Here is a 15242-nt window from a genome sequence, read left to right on the forward strand (position 1 = left end):
ATATATATATATATATATATATATATATATATATATATATATATATATATATATATATATATATATTAAAATAACGTAATTCCTAAGTTTCAGTACGACTTTCTCTCGACATTTTGAAATCAAAACAGTCTAATATTCTACCTGCATGACCCCTTCTCCATTGGAAAAGGTTATGCAGATGTAAACACTACATGTGAAACCATGCAGCAGCAGTAATCCCAGCTGACAGGTGTGAGGGCCACTTCCACTTCAGTGGCACATGTGCAAGTTTGCAAATCATACTCCTTAATCTGCTTATTTATTTTACGACGATTCTTGAAACGTAACGATTTGAGGTCACGTGTGTACTTTAATAGGTATCAATATATACAATGATGTCTAATGTAATATGTGATTAACGTAATGAGAAATATGTCTTATACCAATTCTTCATGAAATTCTTGGCTGATGAAATGTTGTTAATTATTTCCCTTTCCATAAACACAATGGCAAATCTAAATAATCATGGTATTTTTGTAACTTCGTATTGTCCTTGAGAATATTCTGTTGCCATACAGACAGACGATGGAATTTACAAAATAGACCAAGAAGAAACAAACAAACAAACAAACTGAATAAGAAGGAAAACATTCGACTTGTATCTCCAGTGTTCATCGAAGTGTCAATAATACTCTCGTAAGGGTTTAGGTCATCAAAATATGATGGGTATACCAGAGCGTAGTTAGAGTCGTGATGATAATGTTAAGTGGAACATTCCGTCGCATAATATGAAACACAGGGAACATTCGTTTCACGAGACTGCTTATATATGAAAACTGTGTAAGTCTGACGAACACTATAGTCCATTTCTTTTAGCGATGCATATTTGCACCGACTCGCAGCGGTGCCCTTTTAGCTCGGAAAAGTTTCCGGATCACTAATTGGTTGGACAAGATAATTCTAACCAATCAGCGATCGGGAAACTTTTCCGAGCTAAAAGTGCACCGCTGCGAGTCGGTGCAAATATGCATCGCTAAAAGAAATGGACTATAGGTGTTCCGTTCAAAGTCTGGATTGTAGTGAGAAAACACAATTGATAGACTTATGAACAGCCAATCTCAATCAAAACTTGAGTCCTCTATTTGTGAACCTTTGCTTCCAAACAGCACCATGTAATAGTCTTCTATTACCTGAAAAGGCATATGAAACTGCATGCAGATATAGTACACTTCTCAATCATAACACTAAAAAAAAAAGTTTCCGAAGAATAAAGGTATCTCCAGTATCACTAAAATCAACAACAGGAATAACGTTATTTTTGGCTTCGATGCGTTACACAATAACAGAATTATCAGTTCTTATTTAAAAATGAATAGAATTAGCAAAATCAAAACGAAAGCCGTGCCACGATATTCACTCGACTCCAAATCCGGTCTTGATATGTGTAATATCTATTCTCACCTTGACCATACTGTAACTCGTAGAGAGAGAGAGAGAGAGAGAGAGAGAGAGAGAGAGAGAGAGAGAGAGAGAGAGAGAGAGAGAGAGAGAGAAATTCTAACCCGAAATGCTATCTGTATTTTTGCATTCAATTGGAAAAATAAAGGTATATACACAATCATACACAAAAATTCAACATGGGCATTAATGTTAGTTTAATTCTCCACCAGCAAACGTTGACCAGTTAACAACCTTCAGCTGCTAATACAGGAAACTGACGATCAAGAAAATTGCTCAATCCACGAAACCCTTGATTCTTAATACCCTCTATTTACATACTCTCGATTTTTCCATAGTCTATTAATTTTATGAAGGAATTTGGTTGTTTTTTAACAGTTTCTTCACATCTGCATAAACTATGACGGGAATCAAGACGATCCTATCTTGAATATTTCAATAGAAACTCAAAATTAAATGTAAACAAAATAACTCAAAATAAACTATCATACCAAATATATGAGATACAATACTGCGAACTCCAGGGGAAAGTACAACGCAGACTTTAAAACAAATAACTATACTACAAAATCAATAGAAAATCTAACTTCAATTCAAAATCTTTGATGTAACTCAAACGAAAATATAAGACAAATTGAAAATAGAAATTTTAAAATGGAGAATTCATAAGTTACGTGATCATCTAATTTCTGAATTGAAAGGCTTTACATAAATTAAAAACCATTTTATTACATATACTCGATGTACGACACAACAAAATACTGTAGTCCTCAACTCAAAAGAAAATACTATATTCCAAAACTCAAAAGAACACTTCGGTGACGCAAAATTGGTGGACAATATTCTAAGAACAACAATGTATAATACAATCTCAAGAAAATTATAAATAAAACTTTCAAAGGACAAATTAAAATGTTAGCTCAAATTAAAATTCTATAATGCTAACTCAAAATGAAATTCTAAAATTACAACTCAAAATGGCAAAGCTCGAATACATATTCAAACAAAAATCTTACAATATTGATAATCTCCAAAAATAAAATTCGAAAAAAATTCTTATTAAACAAGAACGGGAATTCTATAATGCACATTTTAAAGCAGAATTTAATTGAAAAGCAAAAGAAATTTCTAAGAAGCAAATTCAACGGAAAATTCTAAACTTGCAGCCCAAAAACGGAATTATATTATGCAGAAATAAATCAATATACATTACTAACATTAAAAAAACTAATATGAATAAAGGCAAGGAAATACTACAGCGCAGCGTCGTAATAATAATTATATAATAAATATCTAAAAGGAAATATTACAACAAAACTTCGAGAAAATAATGTACATAAAGCAAAACTATTAGGCCTACCAACACGTATGCATAACAATTATCATTCATTCCAGCAATGTCGTAAAGCAGAGGGGAAAATCCCACTTTAGATTACGTGAAACGTTTTTATAAAATACGAACTGATAAAAAGTAAGCATTTTCACACTAAAATGTTCTTCAACATCAACAACACGATACCTACAATATAACGAGCTAAAAAGTGTGCGGAACTCAAATCTCAACAAAGAAAAACTGACAAGAAACAAATCTCAACAAAGAAAAACTGTCAAGAAACAAATCTCAACAAAGAAAAACTGACAAGAAACAAATCTCAACAAAGAAAAACTGACAAGAAACAAATCTCAACAAAGAAAAACTGACAAGAAACAAGTCTCAACAAAAGAGAAACTGACAAGAAACAAACTCTCAACAAAGACAAACTGACAAGAAACAAATCTCAACAAAGAAAAACTGACAAGAAACAAATCTCAACAAAGAAAAACTGACAAGAAACAAATCTCAACAAAGAAAAACTGACAAGAAACAAATCTCAACAAAGAAAAACTGACAAGAAACAAGTCTCAACAAAAGAGAAACTGACAAGAAACAAACTCTCAACAAAGACAAACTGACAAGAAACAAATCTCAACAAAGAAAAACTGACAAGAAACAAATCTCAACAAAGAAAAACTGACAAGAAACAAATCTCAACAAAGAAAAACTGACAAGAAACAAATCTCAACAAAAGAAAAACTGACAAGAAACAAATCTCAACAAAGAAAAACTGACAAGAAAAAAAATCTCAACAAAGACAAACTGACAAGAAACAAATCTCAACAAAGAAAAACTGACAAGAAACAAATCTCAACAAAGAAAAACTGACAAGAAACAAATCTCAACAAAGAAAAACTGACAAGAAAAAAAATCTCAACAAAGACAAACTGACAAGAAACAAATCTCAACAAAGAAAAACTGACAAGAAACAAATCTCAACAAAGAAAAACTGACAAGAAACAAATCTCAACAAAGAAAAACTGACACGAAACAAATCTCAAAAAAGAAAAACTGACATGAAACAGTCATTTTCGAAACTGAAAAACCCAAGTGTTCATGATTTCACCTGAAAGAGATTAGGCTTACATAAATGAAACAATAAGAGGAAAATACTGACTAAGCTTATACAATGGACTTCTCCGAAAATTAGTTCACATGGGCTATCACCAAAAGATAAAGCAATGAGATCCAACAGGTGTTCAACTAGCCTTAAATAATCAACTTTGTTATTACCATTATGAAAAAGAATTTTATCAGCCCGCCTCTTAGAACTGACCCGAATAAATTGTGGAGGGAAGAGTATTAAATATTCTAATCTAATAAATAAAAGAAGCATATTGTAATTATCATAATTATTTTTTCATCGACTTTGAACTCAAGTATGTTTGTACCCAAAGTATGCAAATTAAAAGTAAACATATAACATGCGTATGTTATGTAGGAGTAGGTGAAGCATATACTGTACATATTGCATAATAGATTTCAAAACAATATTAACTTTCTTGTTATCCAAACATTCTTCATTTGACAAAATGTTTAGCTTAAAATTACAAACTACATTTTTTACTTTATTTTTTTTTATCAACAGTTAAATAAAATTCTATAAAGTTATCAGACAAAAGCTTCACAAATCACAAATATTTATATTGATGTAAAGCCAGAAAACTTTTAGAATGTTTCAGCAATAAAATATTTTCAGAATTGAAATAAAAACTAATAAAAACAAACTTCAATAATATCCCACGAATAAGACTGCCCCGTTTATAGAAGGCTTACACACACAATACTTTATTAATCATTATGGTAATCAGCCATTCCCCAAAACGACCCACCAACAGTGAATAACCATCAGTTACCTAGTCCCCTGTTGAGTCAAGGGGCTAGGGGCTGCCTGATTGTAAGAGACAGTGCTTGGCCGTAAAGGTAAGGCAATCTACAAGTCAAGAGGGCTCATCGTATTTTCAAGAAACTCCTCTCAATCGTTGCTCTCAGCTAAGATCGAAGTCGCCAGGGCCTCTTGGTGGTAAGGGCCAACTTACGCAATTTTGCGTAGTGCACTTAAAAAATCACATCCCTACATGGGGAAGTAAAAAGCAGTGTCAGGAATTACCGAAACCACTTAGCAGCCAAGTTACTCCCGCCAGACCTGCAAGTCCTAGGTACTGGTAAACTCGTTTGAATACACAGCGAAATAATTAATGCGTGTGTGAGTGTGTGTGAAACTGGTCACGTAAGGTTACAACCTGCCAGCCTACACACCGCCTTCACTGAATAACCCTCATCCTTTTCCCTACCCGTTAGCCAATCTTTCAAGAGGCTTGTGGCATAACTCCACTTAGGCTACACAAGCTTCGGCGACACGAGAAAAACAATTAGGCAATAAAGGGAGTGGGTGCACTCATTCTGAGTCATCTCTGGAGAGAAGAAATTTAATTAATTCCTAAATAAACTAATTGATGACTCAATCAATGCAATTCTACAATCAAGGATAGTTTACAATCATTGCGGAACACTTCGTTCAAGCATCGCTTTGGGGCCAATGACATGTGGATCACGGTACGAAGTATCATGTAAGTTAAGGTTAAATAATAATAATAATAATAATAATAATAATAATAATAATAATAATAATAATAATAATAATAATAAGGGTGCAATTACAAAGACAATTATTTTCGATATATTGTTACGACCATTAATGGTCCAAGGGTGTTTGTGCTTTCACTACGTAGATTATATAGAAGTATTGTTAAATTTCTTACTTAATGGAACAATCAGGGGGCATTCAAACTACTTAAAAGCACGATATTAATTTCTTTAATAAGTTCATCACTCAGTGCCCTTATCGTAAGTTTGGCTAAAAAGACTACAGATTACACGTTAAAAGCTGCTATAAAAACATTAACATGGTCACTGAAATAAGAAATATACTGTACATGCCCCATTTGAGAAAATATTTTCTTTCTGACTAAAGGATCTAGTACATCAAAGTAGCGTACGCTAAACCTGATAGCAATTATTTTACAAAAAGGTACTTTTTTAATTAGTACAATTGATAGCACTAGTTTATCATGTTTTATCGAAGTGATTTCGAGTATCTCGATAACATATTTGGGAACGTACTGGGACCGGCAAGCAAAAAGCAAAGGTTTCGATCTATAGATGTAAACTTGTCTCCTTACTATTGGCGTTCTTAATGAATAGGATTCGAAAGGAATTATGAATTTAGGTTCTATAGTCAAGCGCTGGGGCCTGTGAGGTCATTTATCCACCAAATGCAAATAGAAATGGGGGGGGGGGGTATGCACTATGAAGTTAGAATAGGTTAAACAGAAATGAGGTAAAAAAAAAAAAAGTGGGAACGAAGGTAAAGTAGAATATAAGGAAGTGCAGTTATGCAATGCTTACAATGCACCGCATGAGGTACATTGACGGCAGTAACTCCTCTCTAGGATCACCATTAATTACCTCGCAACAAATAAAAGCTACCCATAAGTACCAAAGGTAATTTCTAATCCCATTTTGTTACATGGACTAAAAACTAACCTGCATTATATAAATAATACTTCTATAATTGTAAAATAAAATATCCCTGGGTAGCTATTTCAAAGTAAGGTGAAATGAGAGATTGAAGCACATAAGGATTTTTTATCTGCAACTTTCCCCATTCCCTGTTATAAAGTGTAATGTGTATATATATATATATATATATATATATATATATATATATATATATATATATATATATACATATATATATATATATTATATATATATATACATATATATATGTGTGTATGTATATATATATATATATATATATATATATATATATATATATATATATATATATATATATATATATGCAGGTATAAATATGAAAAACAACAACCTGGTAAAACTTCTAGAGGAAAATCAACACAAGTTTGAAGTGTCATTTTCTTTTTGACACTTGAATATCTATATACCCAAACTACTTGTCTGATAAAAATCTAAACGCAGGCGCACTAAAACTCAGCCCGGTCTATGCAAAGAAATTAAAGCAATTCTTAATGCAATTATTGCTTGCTAGAATCAGGAGTCGAAATGGCATAGGTGGAGCTTCGGTAACTTTCTTCCTCCATTATTTATTAAATTAGGAAGTTCTCTTTCTCTTTGAACAATAATTTATTGTTTTTTTTTAATCTCGTAAAGAAATATTCATAAAAACACCTCAAATATAAATAATGACAATAAAAATAATTCATCAAATGAATTAATAAGAGGAAAAAATCGTCCGTGTAATTTTCAGCACGGTGTATAAAAAGTATATACTTATGTAAATTTCTAATTTTCGTTGTGTTAACCATCCATTATTCATAATACGGATCAATAGCATGAGAGAGAGAGAGAGAGAGAGAGAGAGAGAGGGAGAGAGAGAGAGAGAGAGAGAGAGAGAGAGAGAGAGAGAGAGAGAGAGGAGAGAGAGAGAGAGAGAGAGAGAGAGTCGCGTTAAAGTATGATTACGAAGCATAAACCCTTTTACATTTTACATTCGGACGCCAAGATTCAAGAGGAATCTTTTTTTCATTCGGGAGGAGGGCTATGTATAAATGCCAATCAGTATTATTATTATTATTATTATTATTATTATTATTATTATTATTATTATTATTATTATTACAAGTTAAGCTATTACGCTAATTGGAAAAAGCAAGATGCTATAAGCCCGAGGGCTTCAATGGGGAAAATTGCCCCGTGAGGAAAGGAAACAAGAAAATAAAAAACTACAAGAGTCGTAATAAATGATAAAAATTTAATAAGAACGGTAAAAAAATTAAATTAGATCTTTCATATATATACAAAAACAGGAGAGAGAAATAAGATAGAATAGTGTGCCCGAGTGTACCCTCATGCAAAAGAACTCTAATCTAAGACAGTGGAAGGCCATGGTACAGAGGCTATGGCACTATCCATGACTAGAGAACAATAGTTTGATTTTGTTGTGTCCTTCTCCTAGAAGAGCTGCTTACCATAGCTAGAGAGTCTTTTCCACCCTTACTAAGAGGAAAGTAGCCACTGAACAATTACATTGCAGTAGTTAACCCCTTAAGCGAAGAAGAATTGTTTGCTAATCTCAGTGTTGTCAGGTGAATGAGGACAGAGGAGAATGTGGAAAGAATAGGACAGACTATTCGTGTATGTGTAGGCAAACACAAAATGAGCCGTAACCAGAGAGGGCTCCAATGTAGTACAGTCTGGCCAGTCAAAGGACCCAATAACTCTCACGCGGTAGTATCTCAACGGATGGCTGGTGCCCTAGCCAACCTACCAACTATAACAATCATCTTGTGAAAAACAATATGCCATTTTCCGAAGTAATCCTTGACGATGACGTTAGTAACTCAGAATTAGGGTGTTAATGATGACGTGCCAAAATCACACCTCATTGGTAGGTGATGAGATGATGAGATGAGATGATGATGATGATGACCTCTATACAGCACTTCATCCTCAAGAGGCATCGACATATCTATTCCAAATATATATCCCAACCCTCACAATTTCTATTTTATCAAGCATCGCTCCTTGATGAAAATTTAGTTACTTTCTCATAATTGAACACCAGTAATAATATTACAGGAACATTATTGAAATAATCTCATTCACTTAGATTAACAATAATTAATCAAAATAGTATAAAATATAGATCAAACGAAGAATGACTAGAAACGGCATTGCAATATTATATGCTGAATGTACACCAATATATTCATACATATGTTGGTGTTTATGTGTTCATGTACCATCATATGTCACGTACCAATGATAAAATCAGCTGTCAGTCTCTTATAAATAATAATTCACTTCTCGTATTTATAAACACTTAACTGACACCTGACTCACATTTCAAAAATAATAAATACAGATAAAAGAAACAATATCAATAATAGCACAAGGTAACACAAGGACATCAGAACCAGCCCGTTTTGTTTCCTCTCTTTAGTCATAAAACGTTTTCCACACATCACTTGGGAAAATAACCTCAACAATCAAGTAAGCTGATTCAAGCCATATCATCGTTACCAGCTCCCCGCACTGACGTCCGACCCTATCAACTCACGTCACGACATAAACTGCTAACACTCAAGTCTTGCCGTTGCTCTTGATATCTGAAGTTTCGTCTGCGTTCAGCGGTGTTACCATACAAAGATGAACTTTTGCAATGTAACTCGTACGCTTTGCCATGAACCTCCAGCTGTTTAAAATGCAAAAAAAATCCGAAAATTATTCCCATTTGTTTGAACTTTTCACCCGATGTAAATACATTCGAAATGTATTTGACAAGTCGTGAAGAAATGTGGCAATGGTGGGACCAACTGTAGTGGCACTGGCACCCGTACTCCCTCCCCCCTTACCGCAGTAATAGCAGGCCCCTCCCCCCTTTTCCCCTTGCTCCACCACCACCGTAATCCCCCCCTCACCTCAAAGTAACACCAAACACCCACCTCCAACTTCTGCCTTGTTTACGTTATGATAAACGTAACGCCCTCACTTCCACTCGCTACATCGTGGGTTGCTTTCACACTATACACCTTCTAATACTGTTGTTCATTAGCATACATTAACGCCCACTGCGTGCTTTTCCAGGCCCAAATACATTGGGCACTGTACCACGTCTTCTCAATTAGGTGGAAACTTGAAACGAGCAAGCACAAGCTATATATAACCATTGAAACCTATTTGATGCTTTTCTCCGAAATAACAAAATGTAAAAAAAAAAAAAAAAAAAAAAAAAAAAAAAAAAAAAAAAAAAAAACTGAACGAACAAATGCATTTCTCAAAATTAAAACAACACAAAAGAATTGTTTTCCCTAGAATTAAATCTGATTAAACAAGTACATTTCTTAAAATTAAAACCGGTCATACATGTGCATCTCTGAAAGTTATTGTGTCGTATATCAATATGTTTAATAATCTAGTTTACCTAAACTAGAACATTTGTTCTAATACTTAAACAAGAATTTCAAGAACACCGAGAACAAAATCGTTCATGAAAAATACCGAAAAAGGGTATTAAAAATATAACAGAGGAAACATAATTGAGACGTAAAATTAATATGTGTACATTACATAGGCATACTTCTCCAAGCATAAATGATAACGAAAGACTATCTGCAAATAATATCAGATTAAAGAAATAATTACTATGATCTTGGAATAAAACGCCACCTTTTCTCTCTTCATTTTAAAACAAATAACAATATCGAAAAAAGGAACGAAAAAGACAAAGCAAGGTAATAAACATAAACAATAGCCGAGTAAATAAAAACCAATTAGCTTCCAAAGTACACATGAAATTACAATCAGAAACAAACAAGCCAACGTCAACACGTGATAGCGATATAATAAGCCCAGCACGAAAGCACAGCTTCCGGTTTTAAGTGATACGTGCGTCGATGGAGTGACCTACGATAAGCCACTTCTGTTACTATGCTGATAAATAAACAATTAAAATGACGCGGGTCGTGGCTGTAAACTTTCAAGTAAATCAATGTTATTTATACACACGAGTTTCTTTAATAAATACTTCTTTTTATAATAATATAAACAATTCATTTATATCTTAAGATAAAAGCACAGCCAAAAAGATGTCCACCCCCATAAATTCTCATTACTCACCCACAAGTGCAAGAAATGTCTGGAATAAACATCTGGTGAAGAAAAAAAAAAGAAAGAGACGAAGGCGAGGAGGAGGAGGAGGAGGAGGAGGAGGAGGAGGAGGAGGAGGAAAGGCTAAGACTCACTCAGTTGTCAAAAGGTCTGCCGAGTGCCTCTCAGCAATCTCTCCAACTTACACACATCCTGTAACTTTTTTTCTTTTTTTTTTCTAAATAAAATCCTTAAACTCGTACTATTTTCACAACGATATTACATAAATTTTTCTATTTGTTGTTTTTCGATTATTTATACCACTTGGCGAGCTATCAATGTATACTCAGATGCGAGGGATTATATGCACATATGGATATGTCCTTATTCATGTGTTGGGTTTGGCCAATTTTCATCACCAGACTGGCCAATGCAGATCGGTGATGGTGGGAGACTTTGGTGCGGGTACCGCTGACAAGTACAGTTTGACGTGTATATATGTATATGTGAGTGTATATCTAAAATGTGTAATATATATATATATATATATATATATATATATATATATATATATATATATATATATATATATATTTGCTAATTCAGGGGTAATGGTTCGAATCCTCACCTGGGTAGGTGCAACCATAAAGCATGGATTTAACTTCTGGTATGTTAATTGCAAGGTAGAAGGAATTTTATATTATAAAACCACTTGTGAAGTCACGAACTGTAGTAACAAAATTATATAATATATATATATATATATATATATATATATATATATATATATATATATATAAATAAATATATATATATATATATATATATAAATATATATATATATATATATATATATATATATATATATATATATATATATATATATATATACATATATATATGATCATTAGCCGTTGCTAGTCCACTGCAGTACAATGGCCTCAGACCTAACCTTCTACAAGCATCTGTTTATAATCTTTCTATGCCTATCTATACTAGCAAATTTTCTTAACTCGTCAATCCATCTTACTCTCTTCCTTTCACTGCTTCGTTTGCAATTGCTAGGACACATTCTGTTATCCTTAATGTCCACCTATTATCTGTCATTCTCATTATATGTCCTGACCATGTCCATTTCTTTTTTCCATGTTATTAGAATACCCTCTACTTTAGTTTGCTCTCGTATCTTCCTCTGTCTCTTAATAGCATTCATATTATTATTCTCTCCATAGCTCTTTAAGTAGTAACTAGCTTATGTTCTAAGGCTTTAAAGAGGCTCACAGTTTCCGATATTTAAGTGAACACATACTGGTAGAACAATCTGATCGAATACTTTTTTTTTTCAGAGAGTGAGATTTTTCTTTTCATAATCTCATTTTGTTTACGAAAAACTCCGCACTGAGAAACACTGTCTTAAGTACGTATATTCATTAACAATCTCTAGAGGTTCGTTCATAACCTTTACTTGTTTGTGCTTTTTCACAGAACATCATCTTACTTTTACTCATATTCATTTTCAGTCCTATACTTCTGTTTTCTCTATTCAAATCCTCTATCATCTTTTGCAATTCCTCCCATAAATCACTAAATAGAACCTGTCATCTGCAAATCTTAAGTTGTAAAGGAATTCCCCATTAGTGTTAATTTCTATTTTCCCAATATATATATATATATATATATATATATATATATATATATATATATATATATATATATATATATATATATATATATATATATATATATATAAATAATCTACTCCTACGTCTATTGATGCAAAGGGCCTCGGTTAGAATTCGCCAGTCGTCTCTATCTTGAGCTTTCAGATCAATACTTCTCCATTCATCATCTCCCACTTCACGCTTCACAGTCCTCAGCCCTGTAGGCCTGGGTGTTCCAACTCTTCTAGTACCTTGTGGAACCCAGGTGAAAGTTTAGTGAATTAATCTCTCTTGGGGAGTGCAAAGAGCATGCCCAAATCATCTCCACCTACCCCTCACCGTGATCTCATCCACATATGGCACTTCAGTAATATCTTATAGTTTAATTTCTAATCCTGTCCTGCCATTTAACTCCCAATATTCTTCAGAGGGATCCGTTCTCAAATCTACAAAATCTGTTGGATATTGTTTCATCCTCCTATCATGTCCATACAGTACCTATAGGTAGTAGATTGGCTAGGGCACCAGCCACTCGTTGAGATACTACCGCTAGAGAGTTATGGGGTCATTTGACTGGCCAGACAGTACTACATTGCACCCTTCTCTCTGGTTACGGTTCATTCTTCCTTTGCCTACACATACACCGAATACTCTGGCCTATTCCTTACAAATTCTACTCTGTCCTCATACACTTGACAACACTGACATTACCAAACAATTCCTCTTCATCCAAGGGGTTGAGTACTGCCCTGTAATTGTCCACTGGCTACATTCCTCTTGGTAAGGGGTAGAAGAGACTCTTTAGCTATGGTAAACAGCTCTTCTAGGAAAAGGACACTCCAAAATCAAACCATTGTTCTCTAGTCTTGGGTAGTGCCATAGCCTCTTTACCATGGTCTTGCAGAGTCTTGGGTTAGAGTTCTCTTGCTTGAGGGTACAATCGGGCACACTATTCTGTCTTATTTCTCTTCCTCTTGTTTTGTTTAAGTTTTTATAGTTTATATAGAAAATATTTATTTTGGTGGTGGTGTTGTTCTTAAAATATTCTATTTTTCCTTGTTTCCTTTCCGCACTGGGCTACTTTTCCCTGTTGGATCCCTTGGGCTTATAGCATCTTGCTTTTCCAACTAGGGTTGTAGCTTAGCTAATAATAATAATAATAATAATAATAATAATAATAATAATAATAATAATAATAATAACCGATCTCACTTAACTGATATATAGCTCGAATTTTATGTTATTTCATGTGATTTGATTTCCAAATTTTACTTAATCTAGCCATTTTCGATTTGCTTTTTTTCAATCTTTCATTAAACTCATATTCTAAAGACCGTGTTAAAGATCATAGTTTTAAATATCAAAATGATTCCACCTCATTAATCCTTTCTCATTCCAATTATATTTCATTTTCCATTGCATATTCCGTTCTCATCATGTCTTTTTTTCTGTTTATCTTGAACCCAACCTCATGTGATATTTCATGTATTTTTGTAAGCAAGCTTTGCTAGTCCTGTGGCATTATGCTAATAAGGACAGTGTCATCAGCATACTCTAGGTCCTCTAATTTCCCGTTACCAATCCAGTCCAATCCTTCTCCGCTATCCCCAACTGTTCTATGCCTTACAAAAACCTAGAGAAGGATAAAAAAACATACGCGACAACACATTCCCTAGAAGTATTCCACTGTTCACTGGAAATTAATTTGATAGGACTCCTTTAACATTAACTTTGCACTTCCTATGCTCATGAACAGACTTAATCAAATTTACATATTTATGAGGAACTCCATAATAACGCAGGACTCTCCACAAAATTGGCCAGTGCACACTATCAAAGGCTTTTTCCTAGTGCACAAATGCCATCAATAGTGGATTTCTATATTCTACACATTGCTATACATGTCTTGAAATGATAATTTGGTCAGTACAACTTCTACCTTTTCGAAATCCTGCTTGTTCATCTCTCTCTCTCTCTCTCTCTCTCTCTCTCTCTCTCTCTAGAATGAGCATACCATATATTTCTATGGCAACGGACGTGAGTTTGATGCCTCTGCAATTATTACAATCAGTCAGATCTCCTTTTCTGCCATTTTCACCAACACTCGTAACTCCCATTCATCAGGTTTTGCCTCTTCATGCCACATCCTACAAAATAATTCTGGGAGTCACTTCATTTTCGACCTCATATATATATATATATATATATATATATATATATATATATATATATATATATATATACACAATATATATACATATATATATACATATATATATATATATATATATATATATATATATATATATATATATATATATATATAAACACAACCCTGTATATTGATTACAGATGCAGCCTTTAATGCCTATCGTCTTTAAACTACAGTTACTTAATAATGCCAGTTATACAGTATGCACATACTTTAGATGGATACAAAGAAAGATAGATCACAAGTTACTAACTGAAAATCTACAACGAAGGACTAGTGTTCAGAAATCTATAAAGTAAGAAAGAGGAAATACCACTGGTTATCAGAGAGAGAGAGAGAGAGAGAGAGAGAGAGAGAGAGAGAGAGAGAGAGAGAGAGAGAGAGAGAGAAATAAGTTACTTAAAATATACAGGAAATACCAACAGAAGTCACACGTCTTCCTTTCAAAAGCAGTAGAGCAAGCAACAGACCGAGAGTGTCTCGGGTAAGAGACAGTTTCATACATTGCCCTTTCATGGGAGAATCTCTCTTTAAACAATTCTTCTTTTACAGTTTTCTCGCGCATATGTCATCATTCATATCTACACAAACTAAAAAATCTTAGGGATTATATTGGATTTATGAATAAGGGCACAAGGCCAATAACTGGGGCATAGGATGCCATTCGGCGCCAATGTGCAACGGAGGAGGGAGGGAAGCCTCACATTTACAATAAGAAGTAAAAGTTAAAAGGTTGTATAACAAGTAGGAAAAATGGAAGTGGGAACTTTGGTAAGGTAGAAGGCTAAAAAGCGAGTGCAGTTACGGGCTGATGGGATGCAATGATGGTAAGACCCTTTAAGGACACACCTTGTATACCGAGTAGTCAAATACCCTTGTATACCGAGTAGTCAAATACCCTTGTATCCAGATACTTAAAAGACCA

General features: G+C 33.7%; 1 protein-coding gene across 5 annotated transcripts in view; it reads right to left on the reverse strand.

The window, feature by feature from the left end:
- LOC137615331 (protein ST7 homolog) overlaps positions 1 to 15242 on the reverse strand; it is a 105649-nt gene that overhangs the window by 48039 nt on the left and 42368 nt on the right. The window contains exon 1 of one of the 5 annotated variants that reach the window (XM_068345124.1): positions 8879 to 8953. The exons of 1 other annotated variant lie outside the window; for it this stretch is intronic. The gene's annotated coding sequence lies outside the window, so the exon portion shown is untranslated. Of the gene's footprint in view, positions 1 to 8836; positions 8954 to 15242 lie in introns of those variants that run through there. 3 more of the 5 variants (XM_068345127.1, XM_068345125.1, XM_068345126.1) reach the window with 3 other exon arrangements.

Source organism: Palaemon carinicauda, chromosome 21 (assembly GCF_036898095.1).
Source record: "Palaemon carinicauda isolate YSFRI2023 chromosome 21, ASM3689809v2, whole genome shotgun sequence".
NCBI lineage: Eukaryota > Metazoa > Arthropoda > Malacostraca > Decapoda > Palaemonidae > Palaemon > Palaemon carinicauda.